The following is an 11,745-nucleotide window of genomic DNA, read 5'->3' on the forward strand; positions in this document are numbered from 1 at the left end:
GCATCTCTATCAACTCTATCATATGCCTTCTCCAGATCCATAAATGCTACATACAAATCCATTTGCTTTTCTAAGTATTTCTCACATACATTCTTCAAAGCAAACACCTGATCCACACATCCTCTACCACTTCTGAAACCACACTGCTCTTCCCCAATCTGATGCTCTGTACATGCCTTCACCCTCTCAATCAATACCCTCCCATATAATTTGCCAGGAATACTCAACAAACTTATACCTCTGTAATTTGAGCACTCACTCTTATCCCCTTTGCCTTTGTACAATGGCACTATGCACGCATTCCGCCAATCCTCAGGCACCTCACCATGAGTCGTACATACATTAAATAACCTTACCAACCAGTCAACAATACAGTCACCCCCTTTTTTAATAAATTCCACTGCAATACCATCCAAACCTGCTGCCTTGCCGGCTTTCATCTTCCGCAAAGCTTTTACTACCTCTTCTCTGCTTACCAACTCATTTTCCCTAACCCTCGCACTTTGCACACCACCTCGACCAAAACACCCTATATCTGCCACTCTATCATCAAACACATTCAACAAACCTTCAAAATACTCACTCCATCTCCTTCTCACATCACCACTACTTGTAATCACCTCCCCATTTGCGCCCTTCACTGAAGTTCCCATTTGCTCCCTTGTCTTACGCACTTTATTTACCTCCTTCCAGAACATCTTTTTATTCTCCCTAAAATTTAATGATACTCTCACCCCAACTCTCATTTGCCCTTTTTTTCACCTCTTGCACCTTTCTCTTGACCTCCTGTCTCTTTCTTTTATACGTCTCCCACTCAATATCATTTTTTCCCTGCAAAAATCGTCCAAATGCCTCTCTCTTCTCTTTCACTAATACTCTTACTTCTTCATCCCACCACTCACTACCCTTTCTAATCAACCCACCTCCCACTCTTCTCATGCCACAAGCATCTTTTGCGCAATCCATCACTGATTCCCTAAATACATCCCATTCCTCCCCCACTCCCCTTACTTCCATTGTTCTCACCTTTTTCCATTCTGTACTCAGTCTCTCCTGGTACTTCCTCACACAAGTCTCCTTCCCAAGCTCACTTACTCTCACCACCCTCTTCACCCCAACATTCACTCTTTTTTTCTGAAAACCCATACAAATCTTCACCTTAGCCTCCACAAGATAATGATCAGACATCCCTCCAGTTGCACCTCTCAGCACATTAACATCCAAAAGTCTCTCTTTCGCGCGCCTGTCAATTAACACATAATCCAATAACGCTCTCTGGCCATCTCTCCTACTTACATAAGTATACTTATGTAAATCTCGCTTTTTAAACCAGGTATTCCCAATCATCAGTCCTTTTTCAGCACATAAATCTACAAGCTAGATTTATGTATTTTTCTGTGTTATACACAATCGCTGTTTCCCACGTCATTGAGGTGGCACCAGGAAGTAGACAAAGAATGACCCGACCCATACACTCGTATACACATATATATACACAAATGCCCATATAGGCACATATACATACATATACATAGACTTTTTTTCTTTCGTACTATTCGCCATTTCTCGCAAGCGAGGTAGCGTTATGAACAGAGGACTGGGCCTTAGAGGGAATATCCTCACCTGGCCCCCTTCTCTGTCCTTCTTTTGGAAAAAGGATATATATAGGATATAGATAGACAAATACATATATACACATGTACATATTCACACAAATACATATATACTCATGTACATATTCATACTTGCTTGCCTTCATCCATTCATGTTGCTACTCTGCCTCACAGGAAACAGCGTCACTATCCCCCACTTCAATGAGGTAGCACCAGGCAAACAGACAAAAAAGGCCCCATTCATTCACACTCAGTCACTAGCTGTTGTGTAATGCACCGAAACCACAGTTCCCTATCCATATCCAGACCCCACAGACCTTTCCATGGTTTACCCCAGATGCTTCACATACCCTGGTTCAGTCCATTGACAGCATGTCGACCCCAGTATACCACAGCATTCCAATGCACTCTGTTGATATGTATATGTGCATGTATGGGTGTTTATGCATATATGTGTATATGAGTGGATGGGTCATTCTTCATATATTTCCTGGCGCTACCATGCTGACGACAGGAGACGACAGGGGTGTGTGATGTCCCCATGGTTGTTTAATTTGTTTATGGATGGGGGTTGTTAGGGAGGTAAACACAAGAGTTTTGGTTTGATCGAGTAAGTAATGAAAGGGTAAGAGAGATGAGCAGAAGTAAAAAGAGTGGTTGAGAGAGCAGAAGAGGGCGTGTTGAAATGGTTTGGACATAAGGAGAGAATGAGTGAGGAAAGATTGATAAAGAGGATATATGTGTCAGAGGTGGAGGGAACAGGGAGAAGGGGGAGACCAAATTGGAGGTGGAAGGATGGAGTGAAAAAGATTTTGAGCAATCGGGGCCTAAACATACAGGAGGGTGAGAGGCATGCAAGTAATAGAGTGAATTGGAATGACGTCTTATAAGGGTCAACGTGCTGTCAATGGACTGAACCAGGGCATGTGAAGAGTCTGGGGTAAACCATGTAAAGGTCTGTGGGGCCTGAATGTGGATTAGGGAGCTGTGGTTTCGGTGCATTACACATGATAGCTAGTGACTGAGTGTGAACGAAAGTGGCCTTTTTTGTCTGTTTTCCTGGCGCTACCTCGCTGATGCAGGAAACAGCGATTGTGTATAATTTTTTTCATGTTTGCCATTTTCCGTGTTAGCAAGGTAGCGTCAAGAACAGAGGAATGAGCCTGAGAGGGATAATCCTCACTTGGCCTCCTGTGTTCCTTCTTTTGAAAAAGTCAAAACTGGAGGGGAGGATTTCCAGCCTTTTGCTCCCACCCCTTTTAGTCACATATTTTTTCTATTTTTTTGCATATCACACATTCCACATTCATCATAAATATAGTTTTACATATTCTAAGTATATTTTATACATATTTTTTATGTATTTACCCATTATTTATACAGACAGGACAGCATTGAAAAAAATAACCTTCATCACAACATAAACAATAATACAAGGAAACTTTTTCTTTTACTGTGAATTTTTTTTTACAAAACTTACTTTGTACATTTTCTCTGATAATTAAGAGGTGTCTCTGGTGCAGATTTTTTTTCTGCTATGTTGTTTGGTTCTTAGTGACACCTGTGGATAACCTTACACCTCAAGACATTTGTGACTCACTTCAACTATACCAACTTATAGTCTTCACTTTACCCATAAGTTTGCTCATGCATCTCATAAACATCCTTTCACTTTCTCCATAATGGCACCCAAAAAGCATCCAAATAATAGATCTAAGCATAGTGGTTTGAAAAGGAGGCATGACATGCGTACTATTGTACAGAAAGTCGAAATTCAAAAAAAATTTGTCGTCAGTGCATAAACTATGAGAGCATGGCCTGTGCTAATCTTTTTCAATGTTTTCCTAGTTTGGAATTGAGGCAGTAGTGCTCTAAAGTCTACAATTTGGTGCTTGAGTGTATATAATGAAATGTGAAATACCACTATCAGAAGGATGAGACTTGCAGAAAGAAAATGATAAAAGTGAATGGGAAATACAAAAAAGTAATAATGTGGAAGTTATATTTTACAATAATTTACAAACTATATTCTACCAAAGTAATGTTGAACCACCATGTTACCTTGAAGTAGACAAATTCTTCTTATTGTACCTGAAAGGAAAAGTGCAACATCTTCCTAAGCTTATGTTTATTTTCTAAAACTTCTCAATGGGAATGACACAAGAACAGGACAGAGATATATATAAAAATCTGAATTAGTGCCAGTACTTAATGAACTTTCCTACACCTGACCCACCAGTACCAAGGAACATGGCCCCTGCCCTCACCTCCCATCCAAAATCATGTTAGATACCTTATTCCTCAATTTTGGTTAATCAGGTGAGGAGCCTTTTTCCCAATAAAATTTTGTCTGTACAACTTTGTACCATTTTTGTGTCAGTCCCACTAAAGAGGTCTTGAAAAATAAACCTACACTTGGAAATGTTCTTTCATTTTTCCTTTGAACCATAAAGATTCCTAATTTGATTTTCTTCTACAGTAGTGACCGCCATTGTAGCAAAGCCAAGTACTGCAAAGTAAATTTATTGCAAGAACAATCAGAAATAAGTTAAATGAAAACTATAGTGACTGATAAAATCTCCCACAAAAGTGCTAAACTAAAACAAGAAGTTAAAAAAAAGAATTTGTAACAAACAGTAGTTACATTAAAAAAATAATTGGGTATAAACTATATGTTACTGAGGTAATTATGCTTTTAGATTGGGAGATCACCACTGTAGCAATGCCAAACACTGCCACAATAAACTCGCCTCAAAACATTCAGAGAGGTAGGAGCTGTAGTCATAGTGATAAAATCTTCCCAAGAAGAAATGCAGAACATTTTTTTTATTTTGAAAAATATATTACATGTTAAGGATGACTTATATACTATATGTTACTAAAATGATTTTGTTTCTGATTTGACCACCAATGTAATGATACTAATCATTGCCAGAGCAAACACCATGAAAAAAGCTATACAAGAACTGTAGTCAAAATTAGAAAATCTCACTGGAAAATGTGCATTGGAATAAGGAAACAATGACAACCACAAATATAAGTTATGTTTCAGTGATGAAATTATATACTATACATGACTAATGTCACTTCTAAAATATCAGCCATGATTCTAGTGATGACAAACATTGCCAGAGTAAACTCACCACAAAATGATCAGCAAAAACTAAGAATTCAGTCAAATCAATATAATCTCACATGAAATGCTATAGTGGACAAGGAAATACAATAGATTCATACTATCACAGTTACAACTTACATTTCAAAGGTTAAACTACAAACTGTATTTCATTTCTTGGAATGCATCTCCCAGTAACGGCAGTGAGGCATGTAAATATTAATGACATTTAAAAACTACATCAGGTATGCAAAATCAGTACAGTTGAAGTTACAAACTGAGTCTCATTGTGGAATATCAGTCAAAAAACTTGTGATTTGAATTGGAGTCCTACCTAAATCTCTGTATACACTTACAACAACATATATTGTGTGAAATATTAAGTGAACTGTACATGCATGTAACTTGCATTCATTTTCTTCATATAAAACTCTAATCTTCAAGTGTTTCTATGTTTGTTCAACAGGAATATGGGACAAAACTTGAAAGCAAATTAATTTATTACTGAAAACAGAGTAAGAGTTAGGGATAATTCAAAATCAGGGTAGGAGTTCCTGATTAGAGGGATAATTCAAAGTCCTCGTCTAATTTTTACTCATTTTTTAGAACAATGATATGCTGGTAGGACATTTCAGATAGAAATTAATTTTGGTGTGTATGCATACAGTTGCTCCAAGTATTAATATTTATACCTTCATCTAGACTTCAATGTTTTGAGAATATATCCATAAAAACACATAGCTCTCAAATTAGTTGTAACAACATTGTTTTATTCCTACATATTTGCATCTCAGTGGTTTAAGTACATTACACTTATATTTGCATTCATCTCTTCCACTCAGAATTGTTTTGTAAGAAGTTGCTAATGTATTTCTACCTTGCTCCTGGTAACGTGAATAAATTCACTAGTATTATTCAAATGACTGTAGATGTCAAAAATGTGTAGTTTTTATCTTAGTGGATTATTGATTTGTACAGGCTACGTACAGTTTATTTATTGCAAGTGTAGGATATATCAGTTGCAAGGTATGATGTGTTTACTGTTATCCTGAGATGAAGCCTGTTGGAGCAAAAAATTATTGTTAGTGACTTACTGTAGTAAGCAGTTCAAATATCTGAATCCAATTATGGGGCTGAGAGTGTTCAGCAGGTTATATGTGTAATGCACTGAACAGGTCACTGTTGTTATTAAGAGTAATTCAGGTAACTTCAACCCCAAGCTTCTGTAATCTGTGTAGTTTGGATGCAAGAAATTTTAATTTTTGTGTATTTTGGTTTGTGGAAATTGAATTTCATTCATGAGTATCAGTTACAATGTTAACATTTGGCTGTCTGATTTAGGATATGAATCTTCGTTACATGCTGAGATTTTTGGACTGGAAGCTGTGTCCTGTATATAAATTATAGGTTCATGGAAAGTTAATGCAGCCTGTTATTAAGTACTATTTTTACTTAAATGAAATGTATATCCATTACCCATAGATATGGAGAGAGAGTTGTACACTTATGGGGCTCCATTTATTTAAATTTCTTTACCATCAATACTTTCTTAACTTTTGTTTACTGTCATTCATTTTCATTATTATTCTATTCCAGCCATTCATAACCCTTACACTAAAACAGTCCTTCGCATCTTTTCTGACAAACTTCTTGTCTTGACATCATAAAGAACTCTTTACTGTCGATGTCATCGAACTGATTTAGAAACTTGAAAGCTGTGATTAGGTCATATCCTCTCTTCTGTTCTGCTTGATGGGCAAATTGGTAACCCTAACCTTTTATTGTATCTGATCTCTTGTAACTCTGGTATGGTACCATCTAAATTGCACACTTGTGGACCCTATCAGTTAAATATTTGTGCTCTAGATGCAGACAAGAACTGAGATGTATAATCCAGTTTTGTTCTAATATATGGCATGAATAGATTATGAAACATTTCTTTATCCATATACTTAAAAGTGATTTAGATATTTTCCAGCAGATGGTTTGCCACATTTATGTTCTTCCTCTGGCAGCAGGTTAGGCAAAATGTAGATCTCTAGGTCTCTATCATGCTCAGGTTCCTGCTGCTTGTTTCTCATAAGGCAATAATTCTGCCTAAACTTTCTTTCGTTATATTCCATCCTCACTACTTTGCATTTAATAATTTCATCAACCATATGTCAGGCCAACTTTTGAGTTTGTCCATAGCCCACTGTTAGCTGATGCAGCTGTCATTATTTTTTGCTTCTCTTATGACTATTGCATCATCCACAAACATGTTCAGTTAAGAGTCCAGTCCATCAGGCATGTCATTTACACATACCAAAAATAGCAGTGGGCTCAAGATAAAGCCCTGTAGCACACCACTAGTGACCTCAGCAGACACACCACCTTTCCACTAAGGTAATCCTCTGTCCAGCAAAGGAGTCTGTCCCTTATTCCTGCCTGTAGATTGCAGCCTCTTAACCATCCTCTGATGTGGTAGTGTCAGAAACTTTCTTGCACACTAGAAATGCACAGTCTACCCATACATTTCATTGATCTAAGACAAAGCTCTTTCTGTCTGAGAAGTGTATAAGATAAAGCACGCTCTCCTTCCTTGAATCCATGTAATTTGCCAGTTATGTAGTTTCTGCTTAGCAAGTCATCATCCATTTGCTATACTTTCAGTATTTTACAGACCACATTTGCAAGGGAGTTTGGTCTGTAGTTTACTGTGATTTCTTGATCACATTTGTGAAGTATAGGTTCGGCATTTATCCACTTCCACAACTTTGGAATCACACCATCCTGTAATGACCTGTTAAAAAGTATTTCGAGCAGCCTAGAAAGTGTGTCTGCACATTTCGTTTGTGCATATTGAGAAACTGCATTAAGACCATAAAACTTAAATGGGTCAAGATGTTTTAATAGCCTTGTCATGTCTTTATATCAGTATCTCTACATTACAAGACTTCTTCCCCATCCCATCTTGCTAATCTTGAGGTAATTGTGTCCACCAATTTGAGAACACTTTTAAACTTAGTTTATGAAAACACTTTTAAACTTATTGTTTAGCTCCTCACATATTTCCTCATCCTCCTCTGTAGTTCCTCTCATTGAATAATTTAATCTAATTAACTGCTCTTCAACCAGTAATTAGTTTCTGATGAATGTATAGTAAAGTTTTGGATTATATTTTGCCTCTTCTACTATGTTTTCAGTTTCTCTGCTTCTCTTTCCATGTCTTGCAGTAGTTGTTTCTTGCTCTTTCATGTCCATCATGTGCTGACGGGCTATGGTGTAGTCTAATCTGCTCAATACTGTAGTACATCACATTTTACTTCTTAGCACTCTGTATTGGATCATGTCTCTCTACTTTCTGATCTCCCTCTGTTTGTAGATTTTAAAAAACTTGTATAACACTGGCTTGTAAACTGTGGAATTCCTTTTCCCAATTAATAGTCTTCAAGAACATGATCAAGACTATGTACATACCATGTTTACATTTTCTTTTTGGGTCCTATCTACCTCTGAACTCCTTTTGTACTCCTCAACCTTATGATTAATATCAGGCAATACATGATCACTTTTTCCAGTTAGTACATCGGATTTGATGTGTTTAATCTATCTGCTGTTATGTACAAAGTTATGGTCTAGCAGTGTACAGGAAATGCTCTTGTATGCATTTTAAGAACTTGTGTTTCCATGATGCTCTGTTTGGAAGTCTGTTTTTCCTCTACATTTCACCATAATTAAATTCCTCAATTATCAGGTATCTTTCTTCTCCAAGGAAGGAATGTCTTGTAGCTTCTTTCACCATCCGGATTGTTCCATCATTGTTATCATCGTACATCTCTTCTGGGTCACTGTGGTTCCTCAAAGGATTGTAAGCTAACAGTTGCCATTGTACTCTTCTTTCCTGCTTTAAATTTACCATTAGGTATTATTTGAATGTACCATCCAACATGATTCTAGAATTTAATGTTATGTGTTATTATGATGGCTACTATCCCCCTCCCTTAACCTCTGTCCCTTTATGCCATCTTGTATTCCTCCGGCAATTTAGGTTAGATTTTAACTATTTTGTTAGTTTTGTCTCCACCACCACATCAGGGTTGCTTACCCAGAATCAGCTCTTTCAGCTCAAGATCCCTTCCATTTACTACTAATCCACCTGACTTTGCCTGCAAAATCTTAAGCCAAAGGCATATACTGCACAATAATCCCAGCATCACTGAGCTAGGAGTGGGAGTGTTGTTCCTCGTGGCTACATCGGATTCCTCATTTATTTCCTTTGTGTGATTTTGTTGGCTCTCTCTCTCCACTTGTGTGTTAATCCTGACAAACATTACTTCAAACTACTGTACTTTTTGGCATGTTTATACGCCTGCTTAAGCACCACGTAGCTACACATCTCAAAACCAAAGGTAATCCTCTGTGTAATTACATATTGGACTGTAGTGGAAGGGAGTTTTACACTTGTAGAGCTCCATCTCCTGAACATTCTCAATCAAACAGTTCCTTAAATGTATGCTTTCTGCATTAACCATGTCTTGTCATTTTTTCCATTCATTTGCCACTCTGACTGTAGTGCCACCTTTGTTGCTTCCTTCCGAACATTCTCCATTAGTTTTCTGTACTTCTTTAGGTGCAGTAACCAAACTTGAGAAGTATATTGTAGGTTAGCTTTTAAGTATGAAGTGAACAACTTGCTGAATAATTCCTTTTTCATGAGCCTGTGTGTATGAGGGGTAGTACACCTTATCATTAGTGGACTTTGTACAGAAGTGAAACAGATATCCATTGCCACTAAAAAAGAATAAATTTTCTACCATGCAGTTTACTGAAAATAAATGTTCTATAGTTGCCCATGTAAGCTAACAGTCTCATCATAATCATATACCATATTCCATAACCAAGGTGACTGACTCATAAGACACTTCACTTTATGTGAACTTGATTTTCCAATACTGATAATTGGAAATTTAAAATATAATGGTAATGAAAAGCACATTGTGCTTCCTCTTTACAGCATTGCTCTACCTAATAACTTTACATGTATCATTGTTTGTGTAATTAGGTGCACTGTATAAATTAGCCTTTTATAAAAGTTAAGAATAAGTAATGAAAATGGGTCTGGGGCTGGGTGATTGCGAGTCAGGAATACATTGCTATCTCTTACATGTGATAGTGCTGAATAATAAAAATATTACAGTACACCTCATTTTTTTTTCTTCTGATGCTAGCTGAGATAGCATGGCCAGTTGAGGCCCTAATCAATTAACATTGTATATATATTTTTATGTTTTATTATTATACTTAATCACTGTTTTCCCCATCAGCGAGGTAGTGCCAGGAAACAAACGAAGAATGGCGAATAGTATGAAAGAAATATATATATATATATATATATATATATATATATATATATATATATATATATATATATATATATATATATATATATATCTTTCTTTCAAACTATTCGCCATTTCCCGCATTAGCGAGGTAGCGCTAAGAACAGAGGACTGGGCCTTTGAGGGAATACCCTCACCTGGCCCAATTCTCTGTTCCTTCTTTTGGAAAATTAAAAAAACGAGAGGGGAGGATTTCCAGACCCCCGCTCCCTCCCCTTCTAGTCGCCTTCTACGACACGCAGGGAACACGTGGGAAGCATTCTTTCTCCCCTATCCCCAGGGAAAATATATATATATATATATATATATATATATATATATATATATATATATATATATATATATATATATATATATATATAAAGTGTGTGGAAGAAGAAAGTTAAGAGTAAATGTGAATAAGAGCAAGGTTATTAGGTACAGTAGGGTTGAGGGTCAAGTCAATTGGGAGGTGAGTTTGAATGGAGAAAAACTGGAGGAAGTGAAGTGTTTTAGATATCTGGGAGTGGATCTGGCAGCGGATGGAACCATGGAAACGGAAGTGGATCATAGGGTGGGGGAGGGGGCGAAAATCCTGGGGGCCTTGAAGAATGTGTGGAAGTCGAGAACATTATCTCGGAAAGCAAAAATGGGTATGTTTGAAGGAATAGTGGTTCCAACAATGTTGTATGGTTGCGAGGCGTGGGCTATGGATAGAGTTGTGCGCAGGAGGATGGATGTGCTGGAAATGAGATGTTTGAGGACAATGTGTGGTGTGAGGTGGTTTGATCGAGTGAGTAACGTAAGGGTAAGAGAGATGTGTGGAAATAAAAAGAGCGTGGTTGAGAGAGCAGAAGAGGGTGTTTTGAAGTGGTTTGGGCACATGGAGAGGATGAGTGAGGAAAGATTGACCAAGAGGATATATGTGTCGGAGGTGGAGGGAACAAGGAGAAGAGGGAGACCAAATTGGAGGTGGAAAGATGGAGTGAAAAAGATTTTGTGTGATCGGGGCCTGAACATGCAGGAGGGTGAAAGGAGGGCAAGGAATAGAGTGAATTGGAGCGATGTGGTATACCGGGGTTGACGTGCTGTCAGTGGATTGAAGCAAGGCATGTGAAGCGTCTGGGGTAAACCATGGAAAGCTGTGTAGGTATGTATATTTGCGTGTGTGGACGTATGTATATACATATGTATGGGGGGGGGGGTTGGGCCATTTCTTTCGTCTGTTTCCTTGCACTACCTCGCAAACGCGGGAGACAGCGACAAAGTATAATAAAAAAAATAAAATATATATATATATATATATATATATATTCCGCAAAGCTTTTACTACCTCTTCTCTGTTTACCAAATCATTTTCCCTAACCCTCTCACTTTGCACACCACCTTGACCCAAACACCCTATATCTGCCACTCTGTCATCAGACACATTCAACAAACCTTCAAAATACTCATTCCATCTCCTCACATCACCACTACTTGTTATCACCTCCCCATTTACGCCCTTCACTGAAGTTCCCATTTGCTCCCTTGTCTTACGCACCCTATTTACCTCCTTCCAGAACATCTTTTTATTCTCCCTAAAATTTACTGATAGTCTCTCACCCCAACTCTCATTTGCCCTTTTTTTCACCTCTTGCACCTTTCTCTTGACCTC

Source organism: Panulirus ornatus, chromosome 22 (genome assembly GCF_036320965.1).
Source record: "Panulirus ornatus isolate Po-2019 chromosome 22, ASM3632096v1, whole genome shotgun sequence".
Taxonomy (NCBI): domain Eukaryota; kingdom Metazoa; phylum Arthropoda; class Malacostraca; order Decapoda; family Palinuridae; genus Panulirus; species Panulirus ornatus.